The sequence below is a fragment of the Aethalodelphis obliquidens genome, unplaced genomic scaffold (genome assembly GCF_003676395.1).
Source record: "Aethalodelphis obliquidens isolate GAN/ISIS:26980383/991018 unplaced genomic scaffold, ASM367639v1 scaffold91, whole genome shotgun sequence".
Taxonomy (NCBI): domain Eukaryota; kingdom Metazoa; phylum Chordata; class Mammalia; order Artiodactyla; family Delphinidae; genus Aethalodelphis; species Aethalodelphis obliquidens.
The window spans coordinates 5,323,529-5,348,958 of NW_020838035.1; the positions used below are offsets into that span (position 1 = coordinate 5,323,529).

The following is a 25,430-nucleotide window of genomic DNA, read 5'->3' on the forward strand; positions in this document are numbered from 1 at the left end:
CCAGGTATTTCTGTTACACTTCAAGGAATCTCTGTCAGTTGAAGCTCGTTGAGTACAGATGGCAGACAAGCACATGTCATCAGGGAAATGCAAATTCAAACAGTAATGAGATAGCACTACACAGCATTAACATGGTGGGAATCCAAAACACTGACAGCACCAAACAGGAACTCTCATCCATGCTGGTGGGAATGCAACATGGTGCAGCCAGTTCAGAAGACAGTTTGGTGGTTTCTTACAAAACAACATACTCTCATCATGCAGTCCAGCAAGTGTGCTTCCTGTGTCTATCCTAAGGTAGACATCCACACAGAAACCTGCACATCGGTCTTTGTAGCAGCTGTATTCATAATTGCCCAAACTCGGATGCAACCAAGATGTCCTTACGTAGGTGAATGGATACGTAGACTGTGGTGTACCCAGGCAGTGGAATGTCAATGCCAAAAAGAGATGAGCTATCAAACTGTGAAAAAACATGGAGGAACCTTCAATGCATGTTACTAAGTGAAAGAAGGCCATCTGAAAAGGCTACATACTGTATGATTCCACCTAGAGGGCATTCTGGAAAAGGAAAAACTGTGGGTACGGTAAAAGGATCACTGGTTGCCAAGGGTTGGGGCTGGGGAGGTGAAGCGGGAGGGATGAATAAACAGAGCACAGAGGAAACTTAGGGCAGTGAAAATACTCTTAATGATACTATAATGATGGATACTTGCCCAAACCCACAGAATATACAACCCCAAGAGTGAACCCTAACGTACTATGGACTTGGGTGATAATGCCGTGTCGGTGTAGGTTCATGATTGAAATCAGTCACCTCTCTGGTTGATAATGGAGGAGACTCTGCATCTGCAGGGGCTGAATGTACATATGAAATCTCTGTACCTTCCTCTCAAATTTACTGTGAACCTAAAACTGCTCTCAAAAAAATAGTCAATAAAAACAAAAGCAAAGCTAGTAGAGTAGTCACAATTTGGTGTGGAATGTCAGATGGTTTTAAGAGGTTGGAGCCCTAACTGATTATCTTTAAATGCAGTTTAATCCTCTGGTTGTTGTAAAATTACAGATACCCTGCGTTCCCCTCTCTTGGTTTACTGCGTAGTTGCTTTGCAGACATTCTGGCTCTAGGCCCGTGTTTGGGTTATTTTATGAATCTACCTCTGTGTCCTAGATCCAGAAACATGCTTCCTGCCGGTACCTTCCAGGCTGCACGCCTTGCCTTTCCCTGGGATTTCCTTGACACCGTCTGAGTCAGTGCCTTTCTGCATCCTGGCACGGGTCTCCCTGGATGCTACATCCTGCCAGGCACCTCAATGTGAATTTCTACTCCAGAGTCCACAGGAACCCATATTTCCATCTTTCTGTGCAAATGTGTGGCGTTTTAATAATTTTAGAAACAGTTTACTAAGTACCCACTACGAGCTAGATGTTCCACTCAGCACTAGACATCACAGTATCGTGTGTTCTGCCCAACAACGTGGACAAGAGGTGGGCAGTTATTTTATCCCTTTTGAGATCAGGAACCTAAATTTTACTGGCGTTCAGTAACTTTCCCAAGGTTATACGGCTGAGAATTGGACGAGCCTGAACCAAAGAGCTGTATGATCCCAAAGCCCGCACTTTAAATCACCACGATGCCTCTGAGCTGAGCACTTTGCTTCCGTCGCTGGCTTTCTGCCAGGTCTAGTGGGTCTAAACCGTCTCAGACCCCGGCCCTGTTTGCGGCAGCATCCCGTGCTTCTGTGTGTGCACGCTCAGTTTCAGAGCTGTTTTCTCCTGTTCCACCATCCGTGTTCTTTCATTCGGGCCTTATTCGCACACGTGGTTCCTTCGGTTGTACCGCCTGCTTCCCCGTCCTCTGCCTGTGTTGTTCCCTCCTCACCCTAGGCGCCCGCTACAGACTCACCCATCACACGTAACGCTTCCTCTGCCGTCGCCTGCTAAGCTAGCTTCGTCGCTCTGAGCTCTCTTCTGTGGCTTCATGCGTCGAGTTGTGGTTTCTTTCTGGTGTGGCTGTGTGACACTCTGAGTTCCTTATAGACCAGATCATGTTTCCTTCATCTCTGTTATCTCCAAGACCACCCCCAGTGCTGAGACCGTGGTACTTACTGGTGTAATAAATACTTGCTCAAGTTATCCATGTGAACATTTCCTGCCACTTTGCTCCCCCAGCCCTGGTTGACGCTAGTTCTTAATGTCACATCATCAAAATGTCATGGCATCTAAGAGTGTCTCTCTACTGCGTCTTCTCCACTGTCTTAAAAGTGATCAACTCAGCATCTCATCACTTCTGGTATAGATGGTGAACATCTTATAGGTGACTTGCCTTGAGAGCTTTTGTTGTGTACAGACCCTTGCCTCCGACTTCACCCTTCATCAAATTCCACGTGTCCTACTTTTCCATCAGTGTCTGCCTTGGCGCCCGTCTTTGCCCTGTGCGTTCTTGGGAATGCTTCTTGCTGATGCCTTTACCCTGTGGCATGATTTTACTGGCTTGGCCATGAGACCTTATTGTGTGTGGTCTCCTGTATTCCCAGCAAGATAGAAGAACCTTGAGAACCTTGAAACACCTGTCTTTTGCCCCTTGGCATAGTTTGTTTTTCAGTGATCGTGACATGCCTTGTGTTAGTCCATCAGTAAGCTCCAGCAACTGTGTATTCAGCATCTGGAGTTAATAGAAGATCCGTTATTCTCATTCTTCCTCTCTCTCTCTCTCTCTCTCTCTCTCTCTCTCTCTCTCTCTCCCCCCCTCTCTGCCCCTGCCCCCCCCTTGCCATCCATCCTTCTTCCTTCCTCTTTTCAAGTGTTGATCTCTGATCTTCAAATTACAGATTAGAAATAGAAATTTAAAAATAAATAAAAATTTTAATTTAAATAAAAATAATTAAAAGGAAGTAGTAAATAATACCTACTGGTAATACAAGGATAGCCATTGGTGGGCACGTGTGAGAAGGGTCCCTCTTTTTGCCCCCCTCCATGATTCTGCATCACTGTCTTTCTTCACTGGCACCCACCCATGTGTCAAGTGCCTGATCAGCTTACATACTCAGTTTTCAAGGATCGTGAGTTTTGTTGTGCTTCTGCCTTTGCACAAACTGTTGACTTCACTGAGCAGGTCCTCCTCCCTCGTCTGTCTTGACTGTTTGGAATCTCCCCACCGCTTCTTTGGACCAGCTAAGACTCCCTTCCTTTGGGTTGGCATCTCAAATTGTGTCCTTCCTGGTTGAGGCGGACAGAGATGCTCCCTCCTGCCTGTCTTGATCCACTATTATTACATTTCCCGACTGGCTCATCACTGCTTATTTACATAACCATATTTATGTATATCACTGTTTATTTACAAACCAAGTTTAGATTTTATCTTGTTCCTCTTTGTGTCCAAATACCATGCGAGCTGCCTAGTCCATCCTGGCCAGGAAGCAGTTACTGAAAGGTCCTTCCAACTGCACATACACTTTAAAGACTTGATTACTTATCCAGCCTTGGGCTACCTTGTGATGGAAAAGAAGTGACCTTCTTTCATGAACAATAAGCACAAACATCAACATCAATAATTTTTTTTTTTTTTTTTTTTTTTTTTGCGGCACGCGGGCCCCTCTCACTGCTGTGGCCTCTCCCGCTGCGGAGCACAGGCTCCGGACGCGCAGGCTCAGCGGCCATGGTTCACGGGCCCAGCCGCTCCGCGGCATGTGGGATCTTCCCGGACTGGGGCACGAACACGTGTCCCCTGCATCGGCAGGCAGACTCTCAACCACTGTGCCACCAGGGAAGCCCCGACATCAATAATTTTTGCCTCAAGAATTGAATTACTTATTTTTAGAAAAACCTTCCCATTTTTATGTGTCAATGAATGAGTGACTTTCACCCAAACCATAATGAGAGAGCTGGTAATTTTCTTTAGGTATGTGTTGGTAGAGTTTCATTAGAATGGGGTTATATAGCTCCTTAAAAAAGGAGGTATTTTAGAGGGCCGTGGAGAGTTCTGCTTTCCCCAATTCCTGAGGGACATGACTTTGTGGAAACACTAGGTTAGCTTTCCTGAGACTGCAGTGGACATCTCATTTTTGCTTTCCATCTGCTGTACGACTGGGGCATGTCCCTCCAAGGTACAGTTCCCTCATTTGTAAAATATATCATAATTTTTGATCTCATCTCGTAATTTTACAAGATGATTTATAAACATGAAGTGGTATAAAAACATAAGGGTCAGGCTTCCCTGGTGGCGAAGTGGTTGGGAGTCCGCCTGCCGATGCAGGGGACGCACGTTCGTGCCCTGGTCCGGGAAGATCCCACATGCCACGGAGCGGCTGGGCCCGTGAGCCATGGCCACTGAGCCTGCGCGTCCGGAGCCTGTGCTCCGCAACGGGAGAGGCCACAACAGTGAGAGGCCCGTGTACCGCAAAAAAAAAATAAATAAATAAAATAAGGGTTTAATAATATCTAGTTACTCAAACTTACTTCACTGCATTTTCCAATATATATACTTCAGCTGCTTATTATTATTATTATGTTCTTATTTCTTCTTGCTCACCTGGACGTGAGGTTTTTGCTCTGCCATTCTCTAAGCTGCTCCCTACAATAGGGGCCTTTAGGAATTTTAGTCAAATACAGTTTTCTTTACAGAAGAAAGCTGAAAGATAAAAGGAAAGGCAGTTCACGTTTACGGGCCACCTCCCCATCTCAGAAAGTGTTCCTGCTGCTTTCTGCTCAGTGATTCACGTGGTCCTCTCAGCCCTTCAGGTGGACAGAGATGGCTTCCATGTGCAGGGAGGAACATCGCCCGCGTGCTACCCAAAGCCTGTGCAGGAGAGTGTAACGCATGCCTATGATACAGTTCACCATTTAGCAGCATTTGGAGAGTAGTTTGGGGGCCCTGGTGGAGAAAATAAAAATCAAACTCAGTCTTCATGGGTGGACGTCTTCCCCAGATCTTTATGTGGGATTCATACAGCACGTGACCTAGCTGCGCCCTCGGCTCCGTTCTGAACTGTTGGGTCCAAGTAATTTATTCTGGCTCCTTATCTTGTTACTGTTGACAAGCTTAGTACTTAATGTAAATAACAAAAAATTCTGCAGAGAGAAAAATGTTGCTGACAGTGGGCACACTAATTCACCTTCTTTCCTTTTTCCTATCTGTGTTGGAACTGATATTTCCATATGAAATATTCTTCTGTCTAAAAGTAAAAGACCTCTATTTAATTTCCTTCAAGATAATGAATTGTTTCCAAGGAAATGCTGTTTTCTGTGGGGCCTTGTTTCTGTTCCTCCACCTTGCTGCTGCTTTGTAATTTATTTACTGTTCTCTTCTTCGATGAGAACACAGCTTTGCCATATGTCTCCACCTTTGCTTTTCCTGCAAATGGCTTTCCCCCCCTTTGTTTAATTTCTCTGCAACAAGTGTGCTCTAATACATTTTCACATGCGTCTCATGGTTATTTGATTCCAAATCTGCTCCTTGCATCATGCATGCACAGCCACATGAGAATCCTGTGGAATGTCTGACACTGGTGAGGTTGGTTGACAACTCAACATTGGTTCCCACTTTTTTCCTAAGTGTTTCTGAAAACTCATAAAAAACAATCATGTATAGATAGCATCATCTATTTGCATTTTTCTCCTTAAAAAGGTTTTTGTGTCTATTTGATAGGACACATGTCCTTGTGAGTCAGTTTCTTCTGTTTAGGTCTTTCATAACATTTGTTTTGAAAATGAACAACAGATCTTTGTAGATGTTTGTTTGGAAAGTAAAGTGATATTGCAAAAATAGGGGCATTTGAAATATTGATAGTTGACTGGAAAGAGCAGTGGTTCTAGAGTTTACCAGTTCACTGATGACATTTTTTTCCTCTCATTTCAAACCATATCTGCTTATCTAATCCTTCTCTAAGGGCACTAAATAAAGTAGACAACTTTAAAAATTTATCTTCTCCCCAGCAAGGAGGTGGGACATATACATACATACACACATACACACGCACACAAATATATACATGGCTATATATGTCTGCACATGTACACACCCACATACATACATATCCATCATACCTACGTGTGTGTATACGTACATACATGAGTAATAGTAACGCATAGTTAGGCTGCAGAATGACTAATATAGCTGACAGTGGGATCTGTGTAGAGGTGAGGAAGAGCTGAAGGGCAGAAGGCTAGAGGAGTCCCCATCATCATACCCATTTCTAGATGATTCTAGGACAGGACAGAGTGTAAACCTAGGATGTAGGGCCATGGGGAACAAGGGCTTTTTGATAGCTTCAGTAGTTGCCATTGAAGGTTAGGGGAATGCATAAAGATTCAGGCAAGAGAAAGCAGAAACTGAGTCCATCTGTGAGACGGAGGGAAATGCTTAGCAGGAACAGTCCCTGTGGGTCATTGTCCAAACCATCCAGCTTGGAATTTGGGTGTACAGCCTATTACAATAGGGGACTGAGTTGGAAAGCAGAAATTAAAGCACAGGTCAACAGGAAGGCTTAGCTATAAGTGGGCTGGCTCAGCAGTTTCTAAACTTTCTTGTTATCCAAAAATAAAAAAGAAAGAAAAATGTGTATTCACTGAGAAAAACACTTCTCAAAATGCTCATGGGATGATCTGGGTGGAAATGAAAAGAGAAGAAAGATTTGCGTGCTCTCAGGATGTGGAATGCACATAACGTGGCATTTGATGGCCGAAGGACAGACATTGAGAGATGTGAGGTTCCGTGTCCCCTTCAGTGACACTATTCATGGGTTTAGCTGCGAGGCAGTCATGGATCTTAGTGTCTGGCATTCAGGGCAAAGGCGGAGAGATGGGAACAAACTGGGCCAGGCAGAGGAACTAGCTTCATTTGGGAAATGGCCTCATGGAGGGTAACGTGGAGCCTGAATTCCTACTGTCCATGCAGGTACCACTGCTTCATTTCTTCACAATTTTTATGACCAAAGAAGATCAGGGCATGTGTCAAAATAATGCTCTGATAAATGAACAAAGTCTGTGTTTTCATGACATTTTGTGGACTCTTTGCCATTTTTCTTGGGGTCCAGATTCTTAATGCAGTGCCCAAAAGTCCGAAGTGGGTATTCCAGCTCACCAGTGGAACTTGGCATTGCAAATACACTCCAGTCCAAGAAAGATGGGCTGGTTGAAAGCTACTATAAGAGCCAGCCAGGAAACAAGAGGACAGATCAGTGTGCCTAAACGCAACATGAAGACCCACTGTGCATGATGCTTCAGAAGCAGCCCTCAGGAGTAACAGATGGCGCGAGCGAGGGCACGCTGCAGGGGAAGGGCCGCAGCCATTTCCAGCGTTTGTGCGCAGGGACTTTCAAGTCTCTGGTTATGGATTCCATGACATTATGACAGATCCTCAAGCATGATGCTGGAATGGCGTTGAAAACAAGCTCCTTCGTTTCATTCCTTTGCCTTTAGGCCCTGGCCATTCTATTGAGGCAGAACTTCAAAACAGGATCTGCAATCCGCTTTCTCACGCGGGTCATGCGAGAGCATGCTATGTCCACCAGTCCCACTGGGGCGACATAGAAAACGTGGTGGATCCTGAAACAGCAGAAGAGCTGGTCTCTGTCAGCTGGATGTTTTATCCTCAGGGGACACACAATACTGTCCTGACAACCTCCCTATCGCACCTTTCTCTCTCTTGCCTCATGTTTGTATCTTTAGTTACGCAAACGTGGTATCAGCTTAGACTTTAAAGGCCCAGATAGCAAGGATGGAAAAACTGGTAACTGGTTGTAAAGTAGATTGGAAGTAAGATCAAATGCAAAATGATTACATTACATCATTGTACTTTGAACATTAGAATGTAAGTGAACTAGCCATCATACTTTATCGTTCGTCCAGATAGACTTTTCATGAGCCTGAACGTTACAAAACAGTATTTCCAATGACAGAGATAATTTGCTTTCAGATATTTTGCACAAGAGAAATTCTGTAAAAATTAATTTAAAAATACTATGTGAAAGGGCATGAGATTTTGAATTAGAAGTCTTGGGTTCTGGGTTGACCTTCAGACCCTTCATCCTCAGTCAGTTCATTGTCACACAGGACTTTCAGCTAAATCATCCATAAAGAGGTACCGCCAATAGCAATGCTTCCATTGTGTTACTGCAAGAGCCTCACAGAGAGCTGGTGTGTGTAGAAGAATGTAGCCAGCTGCAGAGTTCAGTGTGAATTTAGAGATGTCATGAAAGTATATGGTCCTTGCTTTAAATAGCAATATATATATACATTTTTCTTTTAGAACTTTATTCATAAATTAATATGAATAGTGATAGCAATTCTGTTACTGGAATAGTAATTCTAATTCCTTGAGTAGTAAAACTAAGTGTAATTTCTCTTCCTATATATGCCATTTGATAGCAAGACAATAATGTTTAAGGCTTTCATAGGTTTAATAGAGAATGACGATTAGAACTCTTTTAAAAAATGATTAAATTTGTCCTTGAATAATAAAAAGACATTGCAGTCAATTTAGCATTCAGTTGGCTTTTCTTATCCCAACTTTCTGAGCTATTTCCTAAAAAAATCATTGAATAGTTCTTTTGAAACTCACAAAATGATATTTAGGGAAGGATTCTGTTTTAGAAAGACACAAGGTAAGCAACATTGAATGAGTGTCTATAGTGTGCAGAATATCTAGAAAGTATTATAGAACTGGAATTTTGATGGGGGTCAAAATGAGGATACAATGGAACTTTCTGGTGAAGCTTGGTAAAGCTTTGCCCTCTCTACTCACCTCGATTTCACTTGAATGAGCTGATGTATTTGGGGTGGTAGGAACACCAGAGACAGGACAGGAAACCTCAAAACGGGGCCAGCATTTGCTACACACAGATAACTGTCTGGCGGACTGTGGGCAGGGGTGGGGTTGGGATAGGGTGGGTGGGGGGAGGGACTGAGGCAGCCTTAAGAGCCAGATCCCAAAAGTGGCTGTCGTGGCCACTGAGGTCACACTCGGTCGTAATAAAGGGAGGAAGCCTTCAGCACCCCGGTGACAATGTTGGCAGGGCAGGCGTGTTCCAGGTTCATCCACCGTCCCCATGACATGTGAGGGTGCTTGGAAGCAGAACTCAGTAAGAGATCAAAGATCTGCTTCTGGGAAAGCAGAAACCTACTAGAAAGCAGTACACCGTCTTCTCCTGGATGTCAGCCAATCTTCGTGAGGCCTGGAGAACTGCAGTAGCTTCTTCTGTGCCCTGAAGGGCGAAGGGAGTCTTGGAACTGCCACAGTTCCCTTTCCTGTTATATGAAATAATAATTTCCCTCATTATAAAAGCACTTTGGAGTTAAGACTTCCTGACTTAGAGCTGAAATCGTCCCACATGATACGTCTTTTTTTTTCCTGGATAAAATGTGGGTTATTAGAAGACACAGGGAGAAATGACAGGGAGTACCTGGCCTGCATTCTCTCCACCACTGCCTGTATCTTATGAGGGACTGAGGTAAGGAGGTGAGAGGAATGATGGCATCGCTGCTTCCTTCCCCTCTCTGGTCGGCCTCTGTGCCTTCATTCTGTATCAGATCCCCATTTCTAGATGCAGTCTTGATTCCTTGATGATAGCTTCTCCTAACACAAACCTTGGTTAATTAAGGATGCACATGCAGAGAGAATCCACTCCATGCTAGTAATGCTGTAGGTTATGGGGAACCGTAAGCCAATGAGTAGACCTGGTGTCTTCAACCACAAAGCTTAAAGGGAAAATAAAGTGGAAATATCATCTGGATGAGAATGTTCTTCCTACCATTCAGTATTCTCAATGGCTTCTCACAAAAGGATGGAAAAGAAAAGCATGTCGTGGGACTTCCCTGGTGGTCCAGTAGTTAAGACTTCCCGCTTCCACTGCAGGGGATGTGGGTTCGATCCCTGGTTGGGGAAGTCCCGCATGCTGCAGTGAGGCCAAAAAAGAAGAAGGAAGGAAGGGAAGGAGGGAGGGAGGAAGGAAGGAAGGGAGGAAGGAAGGAGGGAAGGAGGGAAGGAGGGAAGGAGGGAGGGAGGGAAGGGAGGGAGGGAGGGAGGAAGGAAGGAAGGAAGGAAAGGTAAGGAAGGGAAAGGAAAGGAAAGGAAAGGAAAGGAAGGGAGGGAGGGAGAAAGAAAAGTGTGTCGTATTGCTGGTACGTGCTGAGAGACATGGTGGGAGAATTAGAAATCCTGTGAGAGGGCTGGATTGCTCTAACATCACACAGATTCTCCTGGCCAGGAGTTTATACCCATCAGATTAAAAATAAAGACGTTGTCTCAAAAACAGTAAAAAGCATTGCCAGGCATCCTGGACCACCTTAGAATTTGTTCTTCCTGGAAATGATTCCTTTGGGTTTTCCTTCCAACGCTGTGATTCTCTGCTTGACTCTAGTTTTGGCAGAACTTTTACTTAAGCCTGTGGTGTCCAAATTAAGCTCAGGGCTGTGATGTTTGCCTTCCAAGAAGTCACTGGCACATACCCACTCTTGGTTTGTTTTCAGATTTGCTGCCCGGCTGATCTCCAAGCTTGTCGATCAGCCAGAAAGCATATATCCTGCAAATCACACCTGGAGTCCCTCCCTGGGACAAAGCTGGGCTGCCAGTTTCAGAAGATAAAGCATGTTTCACTCAGGAATCACATTTAATTATGCAGAATATGTGTGTTTTATTTTTCATAACTCTTGAGTGTTAAGCCATAAATGTGAGCTAATGACAGAAAACGTGTGTAAAATACCTAACAGGTTAGGTGGGTAGTAGACACGCAGAATACAATCCTTTCCCTTCCTCTTGTACTTCTCTCCCTTTACTTTGCAAGTGGATAAATAACTTGTTAGAGGTGGTTAACTAATATAAGCTCCTGAAAAGCTTGTCAATCCAAAATGGTGCACATATGTGCATGTGAAGGTAGATGAGGTAGATGGAGGGTAATATTAGAATGTCTTATGGTACATTTCTTGGTGGCCAGGGCTAAGGCATGCAGAATAGTGAGAGCATTCTAACGATCAGAACATAATACGCGCTAACGGTAGTATTACTTGCTGCTTACACTGATGCTGCCTTGAAAGCTGGTAACTAACCTCTGTTTCAAGTATAACTTAAGAAATATCTTAGGAGCATCCAAAGTGCACGAGGAGCAAATATGGAAACGAAGAAGCTGCATTGAACGTCTCCACAACTCCACCACCACCAGGGGGTACGTTTCAGAATTCAGCTCTACCAACGCCACCAGCGCTTTACATCTCCTCCCACTGGAGGTTTTCCCAGATCCAATCTGGAAGGTAGAAACGGCTCTTACTGTTAGTATTGAGGAAGAAATAGATACATAAATAAGTGGAATACAAGGCATGACATAAATGCATAGTGATGAGAGTGCCTGTGTGATGCATTTATGTAATTTTAGTCATACTTGTATTCACTTGAACTTTTATCAATTGGTAATTTGATAAATGAGACAAGGTCTTTAAGAAGAAGGTACGAGGATTTTGTACTTCCAGTATACTATACTTCTAGATCCAAAATTTTTTGATATTGCAGTGCATAATAAATTAGAACTGTCTTTCCTGGGTGCATCATAAAAGCTAAAAGGAGCAGAGGCAAAGTTCAGTGGGATGTCATGAATTTCCTGGAGGGGTTGAAAGTATACATTTAATAACTCCATCATCAGTTAACCTGCCAGCTAGAGAACATTGCTAAATCCTGTACAAGTTAGAGTCAGAGGAAAGTGGGACTGGAATTACTTGCCAAGCTACTCTAAGAACATGTGACTGTGAGATTTTGCTCAGTGACAAGCAAGAAAGAGGCCATGGCCAATCCAAGAAGGCATGTGTTCCACAGTGAAATTATAGTGCCTGCAAATCAATAAGGCCAGTTAGCATAGCACTGTGTAGCTTCACATGGTATCTGAGTTAGAAGCTTTGTGACCCAAGTGAAGTGAAGGAAGCCAGTCGGGAGACAGATACTGCACTTGCTAGAGGTGGCTTTGATGGAGATGACTACAGAGCCGTACCAATGCAGGCCATGTGATGGTGGAAACATAACGTTTGTGGAAATAAAAACGTTGCAGGGGACTTCCCTGATGGTGCAGTGGTTAAGAATCCACCTGCTACTGAAGGGGACACGAGTTCAAGCCCTGCTCCGGGAAGGTCCCACATGCCGAGGAGCAACTAAGCCCGTGCGCCGCAACTACTGAGCCTGCGCTCTAGAGCCCGTGAGCCACAACTACTGAAGCCTGCGCGCCTAGAGCCCGTGCACTGCAACGAAGAGTAGCCCCCACTCGCCGCAACTAGAGAAAGCTCACGTGCAGCAACGAAGACCCAACGCAGCCAAACAAGCAAACAAAAAACGTTGTAAATAAATCTCATGCCTCGGTGTGACTCTCTTCATTAAAACACAAATTACTAGGGGTGTTACAACTAGAAAGGATGGAATCATCTAGGCAAAAGCTGAAGAAAGCAATTAGCAGGCATAATCCACTTAAATCCAGATCTAGGGACATTGTTTAGAGAACTGAACAGCAGTTCCTGGTCCCATGGATTGTTGCCCGAGGGCAAAGAGCACAGAAGCTTCCTGAGGCTGCGGGGACCACTCTTCATTTCTTTCCACCATTTCTTCTTGAATCCAGTCACATGCTTGGCATGATGTTTTGCGTAGTGGCCGCTCAACAAATTGGGTTAAATATTTAAGAATCCGATGGAATAATTTCATGGGCTCTAAAAACAGAAGATATTTTAGCTGTCGTCCTCTTCAAACATCCTCTTCAAATTCGGCGGACGAAGTGCCATGTAGGGGAGGAAACTGATCTTTTTCCTCTTTCCTTTTTTTTTTTTTTTTTGCGGTACGCGGGCCTCTGTCGTGGCCTCTCCCGTTGCGGAGCACAGGCTCCGGACGCGCAGGCTCAGCGGCCATGGCTCACGGGCCCAGCCGCTCCGCGGCACGTGGGATCTTCCTGGACCGGGGCACGAGCCCGCGTCCCCTGCATCGGCAGGCGGACTGTCAGCCACTACACCACCAGGGAAGCCCTCCTCTTTCCTTTTAAGTTATCGACTGGGATCCATGTAACAAGAGGCAGACTAACAAGAGAAAAGCATACACATTTATTTAGTGTAAGGTTTCCCTGACATGGGAGCCTTCATAAGGAAATGAAGACCCGAAGAAACTGTTAAACCTGAGTGTTTTTATGCCAGGTTTGATGAAGACTAGAAAATGGTGGAAGAGGTGATAGAAGAGAGGCGAGCTGAGTGTAGTGAACTGGGGGAACCTTTGCAAGCCCTGTGCCTGCGGATTCCTCTATGTGTGCCTTTGTCGTCCCAGGTAAAGGTGCTCCTTTCTTCTGGCCATAGGGAGCTGACCGTCCAGTGAGGGTTTTCTGCGAGTGCCATTCCTCAGGTTCCTTCAGCTGGAAATATTCCCTATACCAAGGTACCCCGTTTTGGAGTAGTGTGTCCTGAACTCCATCAGCTGAAATCCAGACAGATCAAGTGATTTAAGTCCATTTCTTACCCTCGATCCAGTGCCCCTGAGTCACTGTGCAGCGCCATTCCCCCGTATGACTGGACCTGGCTATGAAACATGTTCCATGAGAAAAGTCAGCATCTTGTATTTGATCATTTAATAAGAAAAACATCTGATATTTTCTTGAACTTAAATCCCATCCTTCTGTCACGGTGCTCAGATGTGTTCTACAAGAGTAGAATGCGATGTGGTTCTATAAAGGAATTCTGTGATGGCATTAATATAACTTATTTTCACTCAATAGCTCAGGAACACATCTGCTCTGCAAATTAGGATAGACTAGACTCACTATGATTTCCTATTTTATTTGGTCACATGACAGTCATGACCATTTATGGACTCGTTTTTCATTCCTTTGAGATTTCTTGTTGGGAATTACCTATCTTGGAATGTTCATTTCAGTGATGTTTATCGAATACCTAATATTACTAAGCAGGAATTAGAGGGGGCTGCCAAAATAAACAAGACGGATAGACACAAGGAGTCACAGAGCATCTGACTTGGAGAGAGCAGACTATGAAGCAAGTGGGGAAAATGAGACAGGAAGAGACTAAAAAATGCTCAGATTCCCCTTTCCCTGAGCTGTGTATCGATTGTCCTTTTCATTTATGTCTTTCTTTGTGTTCACGAGATAGGGTATGATTCACGTGAATATGTTTGCTTGGTTTCTCCCACGTTCTGCCTGCAGGCAATTAAATCCGAGCATCTTGGTTACGAGGCGTATCGCATCCCCTTTCGCACATTGACAGTATGTATCTGGAGTTGTTGCAACATTGGTTCATCTGCCTCAGAACTTGAGCGACTGTGATCGTTCGCCTTTTAAGAGGTCACTGTGTTTCCCTCCTTTCCAGTACCTCCTTGTCTGCAAATACCGCGAGGCTCCTGGAGGAACGGCCCGAGCGCCCAGGTTCTGAGGCTTTTGCCTGTATTATTTTCTCGGGCAGTGCCCTTCCCTCCTGTGTGCACTCTCCACCATCCTTCTCGGCTCTCAAGGTCTCATTCAGTCCCTCCGTTGTTCCCCTCTCCTTATTGCCTTATGGTGCATGTCCCTCCGTACCCTCCCTGGTGTAGTTTGTATTTGCACCGAAGGTGATGGTTTTTGAAAAACATTCTTGTGGGTACAGCTTCCCGCCTTGTTTGTCCTTGGGTACAGCTTCCCGCCTCCAAGGAACCAGGATCTCCATTATCTATAAAATGCCGGTAAGGACTTCTAAAGCAGGAGTGGAAAGAAGAAATAATGAGGTCATTGTTAACTCCCAGAGCCCGCTTTTTTTTTTTTTTGAGAACCTGAGGTGAAGCAGCCGATCTTGAAAGGCAGGCTTTCTGGGGAGAAGGGGGATTTATAGCCAGCTTTACATATCAAAAGCAAGGCTGGGCCAGCACGTCAAGTCTTACTTAAGTCCTAGAATAGAGAGAGTAGAGGGTCAGACTTAAGGCAGGGATCAGCACACTTTTTCTGTAATGTGTCAGATAGTAGATATTTTAGGCTTTGCAACCACTCCGCTCTGTATTCTGCCGCAAAAGCTTCCACAGACTAACGCATAAACCCTTGAGTGTGTCTGTGTGCCAGTGAAACGTTGTTGAGGACTGAAATTTGAATTTTAAGGAATTTTCGTGTGTCACCAAATCTGCTTTTGATTTCCTTCAACCATTAAAAAAAGATTAAAAAAAAATAGTCTTTATCTCTCGGGCCATAAAAAAGCAGGGCCGGGCCTGGATTTGGTCCTCCTTGGGCTAGTTTGGAGACCCCTGACTTCAATGAAGTTTCTCTCCCCATAAAAACTTCAGGGAGGCATAGGAGGCAAGAAAGGAGACAGCTGCTCGAATGGTGCAGTAGCGCATCTTGACCCTCCTTTGGAGTTACCCGCAGTGGGAAAGGGCAGCACAAAGTGTGACAGGAAGGGAAGCCAGGGGCGCAGGGGTGTTTGCCCTGCTTGCAGTTGGAAATTCTGGAACACAGCAGCTGTAGAGGTTGCCCCATGTGAACAGGAGGGGAGGGGACGCTCGGCCGAGCAGAAACGCAGGCGTTGTTGCTGAGGAGATGGGCCTCTGCTCCGCACTGGCACGGAGGACACCCAGGTGGTCGTAGGGGCTCTACGGGGGGCACGGAGAGTGGCTCCTGGTGGGGACTCAGTGTGCTGTTGTGTGGCCAGGGGCAGGGTGACCTCACAGCAGAGGCAGTGGGGTGGAGAGGAGGTGACATGGGGCAGGAGGAAGAGAAGGGAAGGAGAGAAAGTAGTCCTTGTAGGAGGTGACTTGTAGGAGAAACGGGAGTTTCATATTTCGTGCATTTTCTCCTCAGCTACCTCAACATGGATACTCATTGTTTGTCTCCCCTCACAACTGGGAGTTATTTGGGAACATGGCCCTATAGTCCATTCCTTAACCCCCTCGATCACTCAAAATCTAGCCTCACTGCTTTGGAAATAACAGGTGCTTGATGATTCTTTGTTGAACTAAGATATTATAGTATATTATGTGCACCTAAGATATGTTATAAAGGAACTAAAGACACAAACTCACATGTTTCTCATTGAGCCTGTACTATGGAATGATTTTATGACTTTTTATCTAATCTCCGTTTGTCATTAATGCTCATACATTCTTTAGCAAGACTATTTGGTAATACATATTGATAAAATTTGCATTTATTATACGCTTGAAAAATTAATACCTATCTTCCTCTTTTTTCTAACCTTTAGAATCTTAAATCTTTAAATATTAGTGTTCTTTGTCAATGTACTGTTTATAAACTGACACTTTCTCCTTTCTCCCTCTCTCTCCCCCCTCTCTCTCTCTCCCCTTCACTGTCTCTCTCCCTCTTTCTTGAAATGAGCTGACACTTAAAACATAGGCAGTAAATTGGTTTGTCAAAAACAGTGTTTGTAGGAAGAGCTTTATGGAATTTTCATAATAAAATATCCTGAAAGGTAGTTCTTACCTAAATTTAATTTTTCCAAAAACATGATATTTGGAATTTCATATTGTTGAAGTTTTGGCAGTTTGGAGAATGTGTAAGGGAAATTTATTATTTTTCTTAAACCCCAATGCAAATCTGCATTGCACTGAAGGACAAGAAGAAATCTGACAAGGATTTCAGTATTCCATTCAGTGAAGTATGTGAATGTACATTAGGAATATTCTCTACTCTGATTATAATATGGAGGTTAGCTTTATTAATTTCTTTTATTATGTCAAATGAAAAATAAAGTGACCATACCATCACATATAATGATTAGAGTTTCTTGAAATATATTTTTCTGGGAAGCTGTTCTAGGCTGAATTGTGTCACCCCCAAAATTCATATATTGAAGTCCTAACACTTAGGACCTCAAAATGTGACTGCATTTGGAGATAGGGCTTTAAGGAGGTAATTAAGGTAAAATGAGGTCATTAAGTTGGGCCCTAATTCATTCTGACCCATGTCCTTATAAGAAGAGATTAGGATACAGGCACACACAGAGGGACGACCGTGGGAGGACACGGGGAGAAGACGGCCGTCTACACGCCGAGGAGAGAGGCCTCGGGAGTAGGCAACCTGCGGAGACCTTGATCTCAGACTTCCGGCCTCCACAGCTGTGAAATCCATTTCTGTTGTTCAAGCCCTCCAGTCTGTGGTGCTTTGTTATGGCCGCAAAATAATACAGAAGCATTTTGGCATTTGTAGATCCTAGGAGATGTGGATAAGTAACCTAGATGTTGTCACAGCATCCTTTCTCTTGCTGAGTATCCTTTCGCTCCTGACCTCCCTTTATTAAGATAGGCACACAGCTGGTAGCAGTCCAAGCACACAGAACAGCAGGGCTCAACTGGGCGCATGGGGGTGATGTTTGGATGTCAGGTGTCACTAGGGGGATGGCCAGCTGGTTGGTCCCCAAAGGCCTCATGGAGTACAACTGACTTTGGTGAGTCCTAGAAGTCCAGGGTTTCATCCTTAGCTTTGAAGTTTCAGAAACTTGATCCAGTTGGATTCCAGCAGCGGGTGGATTTACTTTAGGTCTGACCACGCGGGCCGTAAGATCAATGAGATGATCAGTCAGATTTCAGTCCTCTCCTCCGCCTCCTCTTTAAAGGGCCTTTGAACATCTTTATTCTAAACGTGGTGTGTTGGTTTTGTCGGCATTCAGAGGGGTGTAGGCTCAAGTGCCTTAACAGCCCTCACAAGGATATCCTTCTGCCCAGAAGACTGCTGTGCGTGCACGTTAGCACGTTAGTCAGTCATCGTTATTATTACTGGGATGCTGTTCTTGGTGTTGTTATGGAGACAGCTCAAGTTATCTGAACATCTCCTCAAGCCATTCAGCACAATGTTGGAAGAATTCTGTGGCTGCTTTTCCTTCTTCCTGTTCTTCTTCCCCTCCCCTCCCCCTCCCCCCCCCTCCCCCTCCCCCTCCCCCTTCTCTCCTCCTGCTTTATAGGAGAAATACTGCAAATGAAAGAAAGTTAATAAAAACTAGCTTACAAAGAAGCTGTATCCCAACAGTCTGCTTAGAAATTAATTTGTAATTTTGTGGTTCTTTTGGATACAAATTATAAATAGAAGTTGTGTTCCTGGTCAGTTTGTAAAAATGTATGTAAACCACAATACGCATGGAAGTAGTAAATAATTTAACTGCATTTGTTTGATTTAAATATTCTGTATCTGGAAGTCAGACTGCCATTTATGCATATTTTTATAGTATGCAGTAAAAGTGTATGTTTTGCACATTGACCAAGGAACAAGGCAACATGGAAATTGCCCCTTTTCACTCACCCAGTATCACCAGCATAGATATTTGCTCTGGCCCCATGGAATCTGGGGATAGCTGGTTGTTTAGTGCTGGAAAGAGGGGCTGGTTGGCCCCATACCCACGTGCCTATAAGGCTTAGCTCTTCTGGAAACATTTTGAAAGTTGGGGTGAACAATGTTGTTACTCAGAAGAAAATCTCACTATTTCAACTTTACCCGTTTACAGAGACCAAAACCAGAGGATAGGGCACATCAGCTCTTGACATGTCCTAAGTTCCTTGTCCGCTCATAAAGGATCCAGCAGGACTTCTTTCTTCCGTAACATCTTTCCTTCGTATCAGCCCTCAGTGATCCTTTTACCGCTCGGAACCAGGAAGCCCTCCATGAGTTGGCTGAGAGCGTGAAGACAAACTCCTTCTGCCTCCGCTTCGTCGTGGCCACAGAGCTTATTCCCCAGGACACTGGCGCCAGGGGCAGGAAGGGTGTCCGAGAGCTAGTGTGGTCCTCTTACCCTAGAATTCACGAGGTAGCCTCTGAGCGGGGAGGTTGTGGAGAAATGGGGTCATAGGAGGGGCTGCTGGTGCCAGAGGCCAGGCAGAGAGAGTGAGAGGAGGAGGGTAGGCAAGGCTTGGTGGGTCAGGGCAGCCCTGAATAGGGCCCGCCGGACAGTTCTTGGTGAGAAAGGGAGGGGAGTGAAACCCACATACCACTGCGGGGTAGGGAGAGGCACTGAGAGCAAAGGGATTCACGCAAATAAACACCAGTGTGATTGTGTAAAGGCAATTTCTGTTGTCAGTCACTAGAACGATAGATTGGCAGACACTGCACTCACAGTCACCTCTCTAGGGACTCCCCTGGCAGCCCAGTGGGTAAGACTCCACACTCCCAATGCAGGGGGCCTGGGTTCCATCCCTGGTCGGGGAACTAGATCCCGCATGCATGCCGCAACTAAGAGTATGCATGCCGCAACTGAAGAAGCCCGCGTGCTGCAATGAAAGATACCACGTGCCGCAACTAAGACCCAGCTCAGCCAAAAAATAAATAAATATGAAACAAAATTTAAAAATAATCTCTCTAGCATGCCTTTAGGTATGAGGATGAGAGACAGAGGAGCAGGTGATCCCCACTGAGAGCTCACACCCCCCAAGCACGTGTGTAGGAGAAAGAGCTGCAGTGAAGGCACGTGAGCCGGCATGGGAGAGTGCTTTTTATTCTCAGATGCCTTTACAGCATCCGAAGTGAGGCAGCTGTTGCCAAGAGGGAGAGCGTCTCCCGTTGGCCTTTCAGACAGAGAGGCCTGTCAACTCCAGCCGTACTAAAAACGTACTCTGGCTTAGCGGAGCTTTCCTGTGTGACAGGGCCTCTCTGGGGAGCTTTCAGGAGGTGGGGTAGGCTGGTATCCAGGGAGAACACAAAGAGATTTGGGGGACAGAGTATTCTTAGCAGTTTCCTCCCTCTGCCAAACTTGTAGCCCCCGGTACCCTGCCAGGTGTTTGCCATGGACACCTTCAGAGCGTCTCGTTTCTTAGTTGGGAGGGAGCTATAGAGGATGGGCCACACCTGGCCACTTTCCTGCTCTCAGTTACTTGGGGACCAACATGCAAAAGGCTTACACTTGACAAGTGAATGAGAAAGAAAGACGGAGAGATAGCATCTCATCTCACTGCCATCTGGCCTGGCGCTGGGGAGAGTGAGGTAGAAGGTCTTGTGACGCTTGAACATCTGGTGTAGTCTGTGGGCTCGTCTGGAGACAGAAGGATCTGTAACAGGACATGCAGCTCTGTCATTGCTTTTCTCTGGCTCAGTTCAAGCTGGGTGTCCACATGTACAAGGTGCCCTGGCTGGGGTGTTCTTAGGTGAGGAATCTCCTGCCTTGATGATGGTCTTGTGTCAATAGTAATGAAAAATATGTTGAGTAGCCCTGGAATAAGGACTTTCACATGCGTAAGATGCAAATGAAATCCGCAAGGGTGAGATAGAGGTCAATTCCAATGGTCTCTTCTCGTTGAGCCTCCACCGTAAGAGGTCGTCTGACCCTCAGGGCTTCCCTGTCCCTGAGACTGAGGGCCACCAGGTCATCTCCAATAATTAACATCTGCTTGGATTTTAACCTGATTTAGCTATTTGTACGTGGCTTATTATTATTTTCTATTAATTTATTTTTCTTTTATCCTACTATTTTAATAATTTTTATTATTAATTCCTTTCTGTTGCCATGTATTTCATCTTCAAGAGATGAAACCATTGCTGAGGGCGTTGCATACCCTTCACGATAATCTACAAGAGATAAAACATGTGGCGATAGAATGGAACAATACTAAAAAGGATAATTCAAGGATATTTTCTTGAAATAAAGGATGGTTTGAATCTCCACGTTGGAAAGGTACACTCGATAGCTAGGAAAACCAGTCCCCAAATGATACACATAAAGGTGTATTCTAACAAATGATCAGACTTTAAAGAAAGTGAAGGAAATGACCCTCCCCTAAAGCCTCCGGAAAGAAATACAGCCCTGCCAGCACTTTGATTTTAGGACAATAAGATCTTTTCAGACTTCGGATCCCCAGAATTATAGGATAATAAACTTGGGTTGTTTTAAGCCATGAAATGTGTTGGCCAGTTGCTGCAGCAGCAGTAGGAAATCAGTACAGTATCCATTTCTGTTCTCAGTTGCTCTTTCTATTTTTGCAAAAGGATTTATGGAGATTTAAAAAACCTCACTACTGTCATCTTGCCTTTGTCCGAGATGCTGATGATTTGTTTAAACTTTAGGGCATAGGACTAAGTTGCAAATTATCAAATATTTTCCTCCCCTAAACCGTGATTGGAAGCGATATTTTATGGGTAAGAAAATGGGATTCATGATACTGCCTCTTAAATGTCTGTTTTTATAGAAAATATTCTGGGCTTGCTCAATGTTTACAGCAAAGGAAAAGAAATTTGTGTTCAATTTTTCATCCCATTTTACCAACACACTTGTTATGGATATTGAAATCATTCCTGGGTGTCTTCCCTGTAAGGAACAGATTTGTACTTTTCAAAAACCATTCTAGAGATAGCAAAGCTCTGAGCTAGTGAAAACCATCTGTTTGTAACCAAGAAGGGATGAACCACAGTTGCCTGAAGCTTTGGGGACGGCAAGGTATGCACCATCGGTTAGAAACTCTGTGAAGAGATGGATACATGCAAAGACTTTTTGCAAACATCTTGTCATAGGTAGCGAATGTAGATGCTCGATTGGGGAGGTGACAAATACATTCAGGTTATACTGAAGTGAGAGAATTAAATATGTGAAATTGGCTGTGGCATGGATTTAATAGGCAAAATGTTCCTAAGTTCTTCTCAACCTCTTCTATTATGCTCAAGCCTTTTGGCTTATTAGAAAACAAAAAGATTCCAAGCCTTCTAACCCATCTTCCTATTTGCTGTGACACAGGCACTGTCTCCACCACACCCTCTCAAAGTCCTGGTACCCCAGAGAATTTTCACGAAAGGATGGCCTGCTGCCCCTGACCTTCGCGTGTGACTCTCCCTGAATGCAGTGGTTGACAGTGATACGTAACTTATGGCAGACACCTGGAACTTGGAACTCTTCTGTGCGGCATAGGTCACTTTTCTTATTATGATAGAAATCTCATATGTGCCTCAGAAGAGTGACTTCAGGGATGCTGAGCCTAGATTCTCAAGTCATATCTCAGATCAAACGAAATGCAGCTCTGGGGACTTGTGTACAGGTTAGCTCTCTGAGCAGAGCAAGCTTTGGCAAACAAGTTCACGGTGAAGAGTCAATAACTACTCAAGTGCTTTCTCCTGAGTCCAGTGGCTCTCAGATCCTGCAGTTAATGTGAAACCTCTCTCTTCTGTCTCTTCTGTCTCTCTCTCTCTCTCTCAGACTGCCAAGATCTCTAAACTCCTGCAAATACTATTTCGTTAATCCCCTTTCCAATGGACTAAGCAGGCAAAGGTATCTTATTTCCGTCGAGAGGCCTCCCTTTGTCCCACCTTCCTGCCATTCTTTCTCCATCCCTTCTCTGGTTCTCTGTGCCAGGAATGATCCAGCTTCTTCCAACTAGTCTTCCTTTCTGCTTCTAGCTGCAGCCTCTGTCCCAACTGCCAGCTGCAGCTCCCTGTGTGCCTGCCAGAGCGTGTGTGTGTGTGTGTGTGTGTGTGTGTGTGTGCGCGGGGAGCGAAGCTCTGACTGCCCCCGTCCTCCCCAGCACAGCACACAGGTCCCTACCCCACACGGTGTTCATCGTGAGTGACTGTGCATCGGGCATCTCTGGAAAGAGGCTTCTTGTAAAATATTTGAGGGCGGCTCTGTGTCTCCTACTGCAGGCTTATCCAGGATGGCGCCTGGAATCTAGTGGGCGTCCAACGAATATGCATTAATTCATTGGTTCATTGAACTAATACAGCTAAGCTGTGGATACCAGAGGAAGCTTCGTCAAATATCAGCCTCTCTCTCCTACCAATGGCTCTTTAATTGTGGAGATCTTCGTGGCTTTTCACCGGCACTATTACAGTTCATACTGCATGCCTTTAGACGTGCGTAGCCCTGAGATAGCCCATCCAGGCACATGCACAATCAAATTGTCTGTATTTTTAGGCGCACAGGTGCCTAAATCCAATGTGGATGTTATTAAGGTTTTTTTAACCCAATTTAATGGGGGGAAAATATCTTAAAGGCAAACACTTCATTCATTTTATGAGAAAAGGTGTAACGGTTTTGGGGGTTGATGGGTCCAGTCAATAAGCATAGAAGAGATTAGAGAGGGGCAACTATTTGTAGACAACCATAGTGATAAGTATTACATAAACAACTTATTATTAATCTGACTTTTTAAAAAGAGTTAAGCAGCCAGCTTTGTGCAGAGGTTTTCCTCTTTGTGTTCTCATGTGATGTCCATAAACACCGTGTAAAGTATAATTACATAAAATAGTTATGTTCATGCTACAGTTGACAAAATGTCCCTGAGAGTGTTGCCTTACCCACGGCCATGCCGTCAGCAAGTGGCAGAACCAGGACCAACACCAAGCTTTTGAACCCGGACTCAGTGAGTGTTCTACTTCACCCTGGCTACCACATTCTAAAACCCAGAGAATCTTCCCAAATCGATGCATGGTCTTTAGGGAGGTCGTAAACACCTGAAAACTGTTTGTGCATGTCCATCGTTACATTTTCTCAGGGAAAGCACCTCGATATTTCAAATTTCTCAGAGGTTTTATGACGCATACAAACCATCAGAGAGAAAAAGCATAGGAAATGGAAACCATAAAACTTAAAGAGAGGCAGTTGCCCATATTTTCTGTTGAAAACATATGGTCTCGGGCTTCCCTGGTGGCACAGTGGTTGGGAGTCTGCCTGCCGGTGCAGGGGACGCGGGTTCGTGCCCCGGTCCGGGAGGATCCCACATGCCGCGGAGCGGCTGGGCCCGTGAGCCATGGCTGCTGAGCCTGCGCGTCCAGAGCCTGTGCTCCGCAACGGGAGAGGCCACAGCAGTGAGAGGCCCGTGTGCGGCAAAAACAAAAACAAAAACATATGGTCTCACAGAATGGACCTTCAGAAAAACTCTTTTATTCACACTAGTGGCATAGTGATTTTTTTTTTTATGATGGCAGTGGAGATAATGATAATTAAATGTGTTGGTGTTTCTTTAGTTATATATGAATGATTTATAAATTGTATAGCGTTTCCAGGAGTTAAATATTAGATAACAATTTGTCCTGATGAAAATCACTGATGATGTTCATTTCTTTCTCTCCAAACACCAACTCTCAATATAAAAAAAGCATCTCTGAGCCACTGTGATGGACTTTGAGATGTTCTTTTTATTCAGTAGAGATGGTGGCATTGTGCTGCACCAGCCGTTCACATAGATAATCCTTTATAAAGTGCGCCCCCTGGTGCTGGGCACTGCAGAATTGCACAGCTGTCGGCCGTGGCCCTGATTCAATGAGCAAAAACGGAGAACAGCGGCAGGGCAGGAATCGGAGAAGAGACAAACTCGGGAATAAGAAGCTAAAGCCTGACCCCGTATCACATAGAAGCTGGACAGCGCAAGGTGTCAGAGGACGAGATAAATTCACGACAGGCAGTGAGGCTGCCTACGAAGATGGGCTGCTGTCCTTCAGTATGTGGTATACACGGTCACAGGTTGGATATGGCACTGTGTCTCCGATGCGATGATACACGTCCTGAAACCAGGAGTAAAAGCAGGAGGGTCCCCACTGAACGATCACTTCTCCGGACCCACCGGGGGACTCTATGCTTCCTGCCCCTGTAGGGCTCAGCTTTGCAGGGTTACAGGCGCTGGTCCCCAAAGACGCTACACGTTTGCCAGGGGACAAGGAAGAATCCAGTGAGAGGGTAAGCCACAGCTGCTGCCTGGGCACTTGAGGCCCTCTGTTTCCAATAGGCAAGAAGAGGAGACCTTCGTCATGAGATGAGATAGGGTGGCTGTTAACTCGATGACGGAGGGAGGAAGAGGTGTGTCTCCAAAGTGACTTATTTTCCCCGAAATGAAGAAGTGCAGTAAGGCTGCGTTCAGAAGAACGTGGTGTCTGGGCTCCTGCTTCTCAGGGTCGAGGACCTGTGTTGCCCCATCAGGGAAGCTAGCCGGCCAGCAGAGATGGTCGCTGAGGGTGGGCGTGTCTAAGATCAGATGCGGCACTTGGGGCTGTGGTTCGTCCTACTGGCTTTGTGCTGAATTTCCTCTGAGAGGAGGATCCAGGATCTAGAAGAGGCAGACGTGGTCCCCGAGCAGGGATGGGTAGCAGAGGTGGACTGAGGAGGACTCGCGGCAGTCCGCCCAGATGCCCCTCCCAGGAAGGTCTTGCAGCCCAGCGTGGGTGGCGGGGAGCGGTTAGGAGGGAGTTGCTTCAGCTACAGAGCATCGTTTTGCTCAAGTTCTTATCTTTCCTGGGTGACCCCCATGCAAAGAGTGCTTGGGGTAGAGACAGGAAGCCCCGTCACTCCAGGGCGGCGCAGGACGACTGTCACAGGTGTATCTGCTCCCGCACTCCCAGGGCTCGGCCAAAGCTTGGTCAGGGCTGCCTGGCAGCCCTGCTTTTCTCCTCCGCCACCGCCTGCTCCTCCCTTGCCCTCCACGTGTGTCGACCCGTGAGTCATGCTGTAAAACAAAGACGATTGCTCACGCTTGGGTTCTGCAAGCGTTAAGTCATGAGCCGCTGCCGTAGTTGACCAACAGTGCACGCTGAAAGGGC

The 25,430-nt window shown here is 45.4% G+C and overlaps 1 long non-coding RNA gene across 6 annotated transcripts in view; it reads left to right on the forward strand.

Moving 5' to 3' along the window:
• The window catches only part of LOC113614180 (uncharacterized), a 296,124-nt gene that overhangs the window by 25,811 nt on the left and 244,883 nt on the right, over positions 1 to 25,430 (forward strand). For 3 of the 6 annotated variants that reach the window (XR_003430498.1, XR_003430500.1, XR_003430501.1), the window contains one exon: positions 5 to 568. The exons of the other annotated variants lie outside the window; for them this stretch is intronic. This is a non-coding gene — a long non-coding RNA (uncharacterized LOC113614180). Of the gene's footprint in view, positions 1 to 4; positions 569 to 25,430 lie in introns of those variants that run through there. 6 annotated transcript variants of the gene reach the window in all.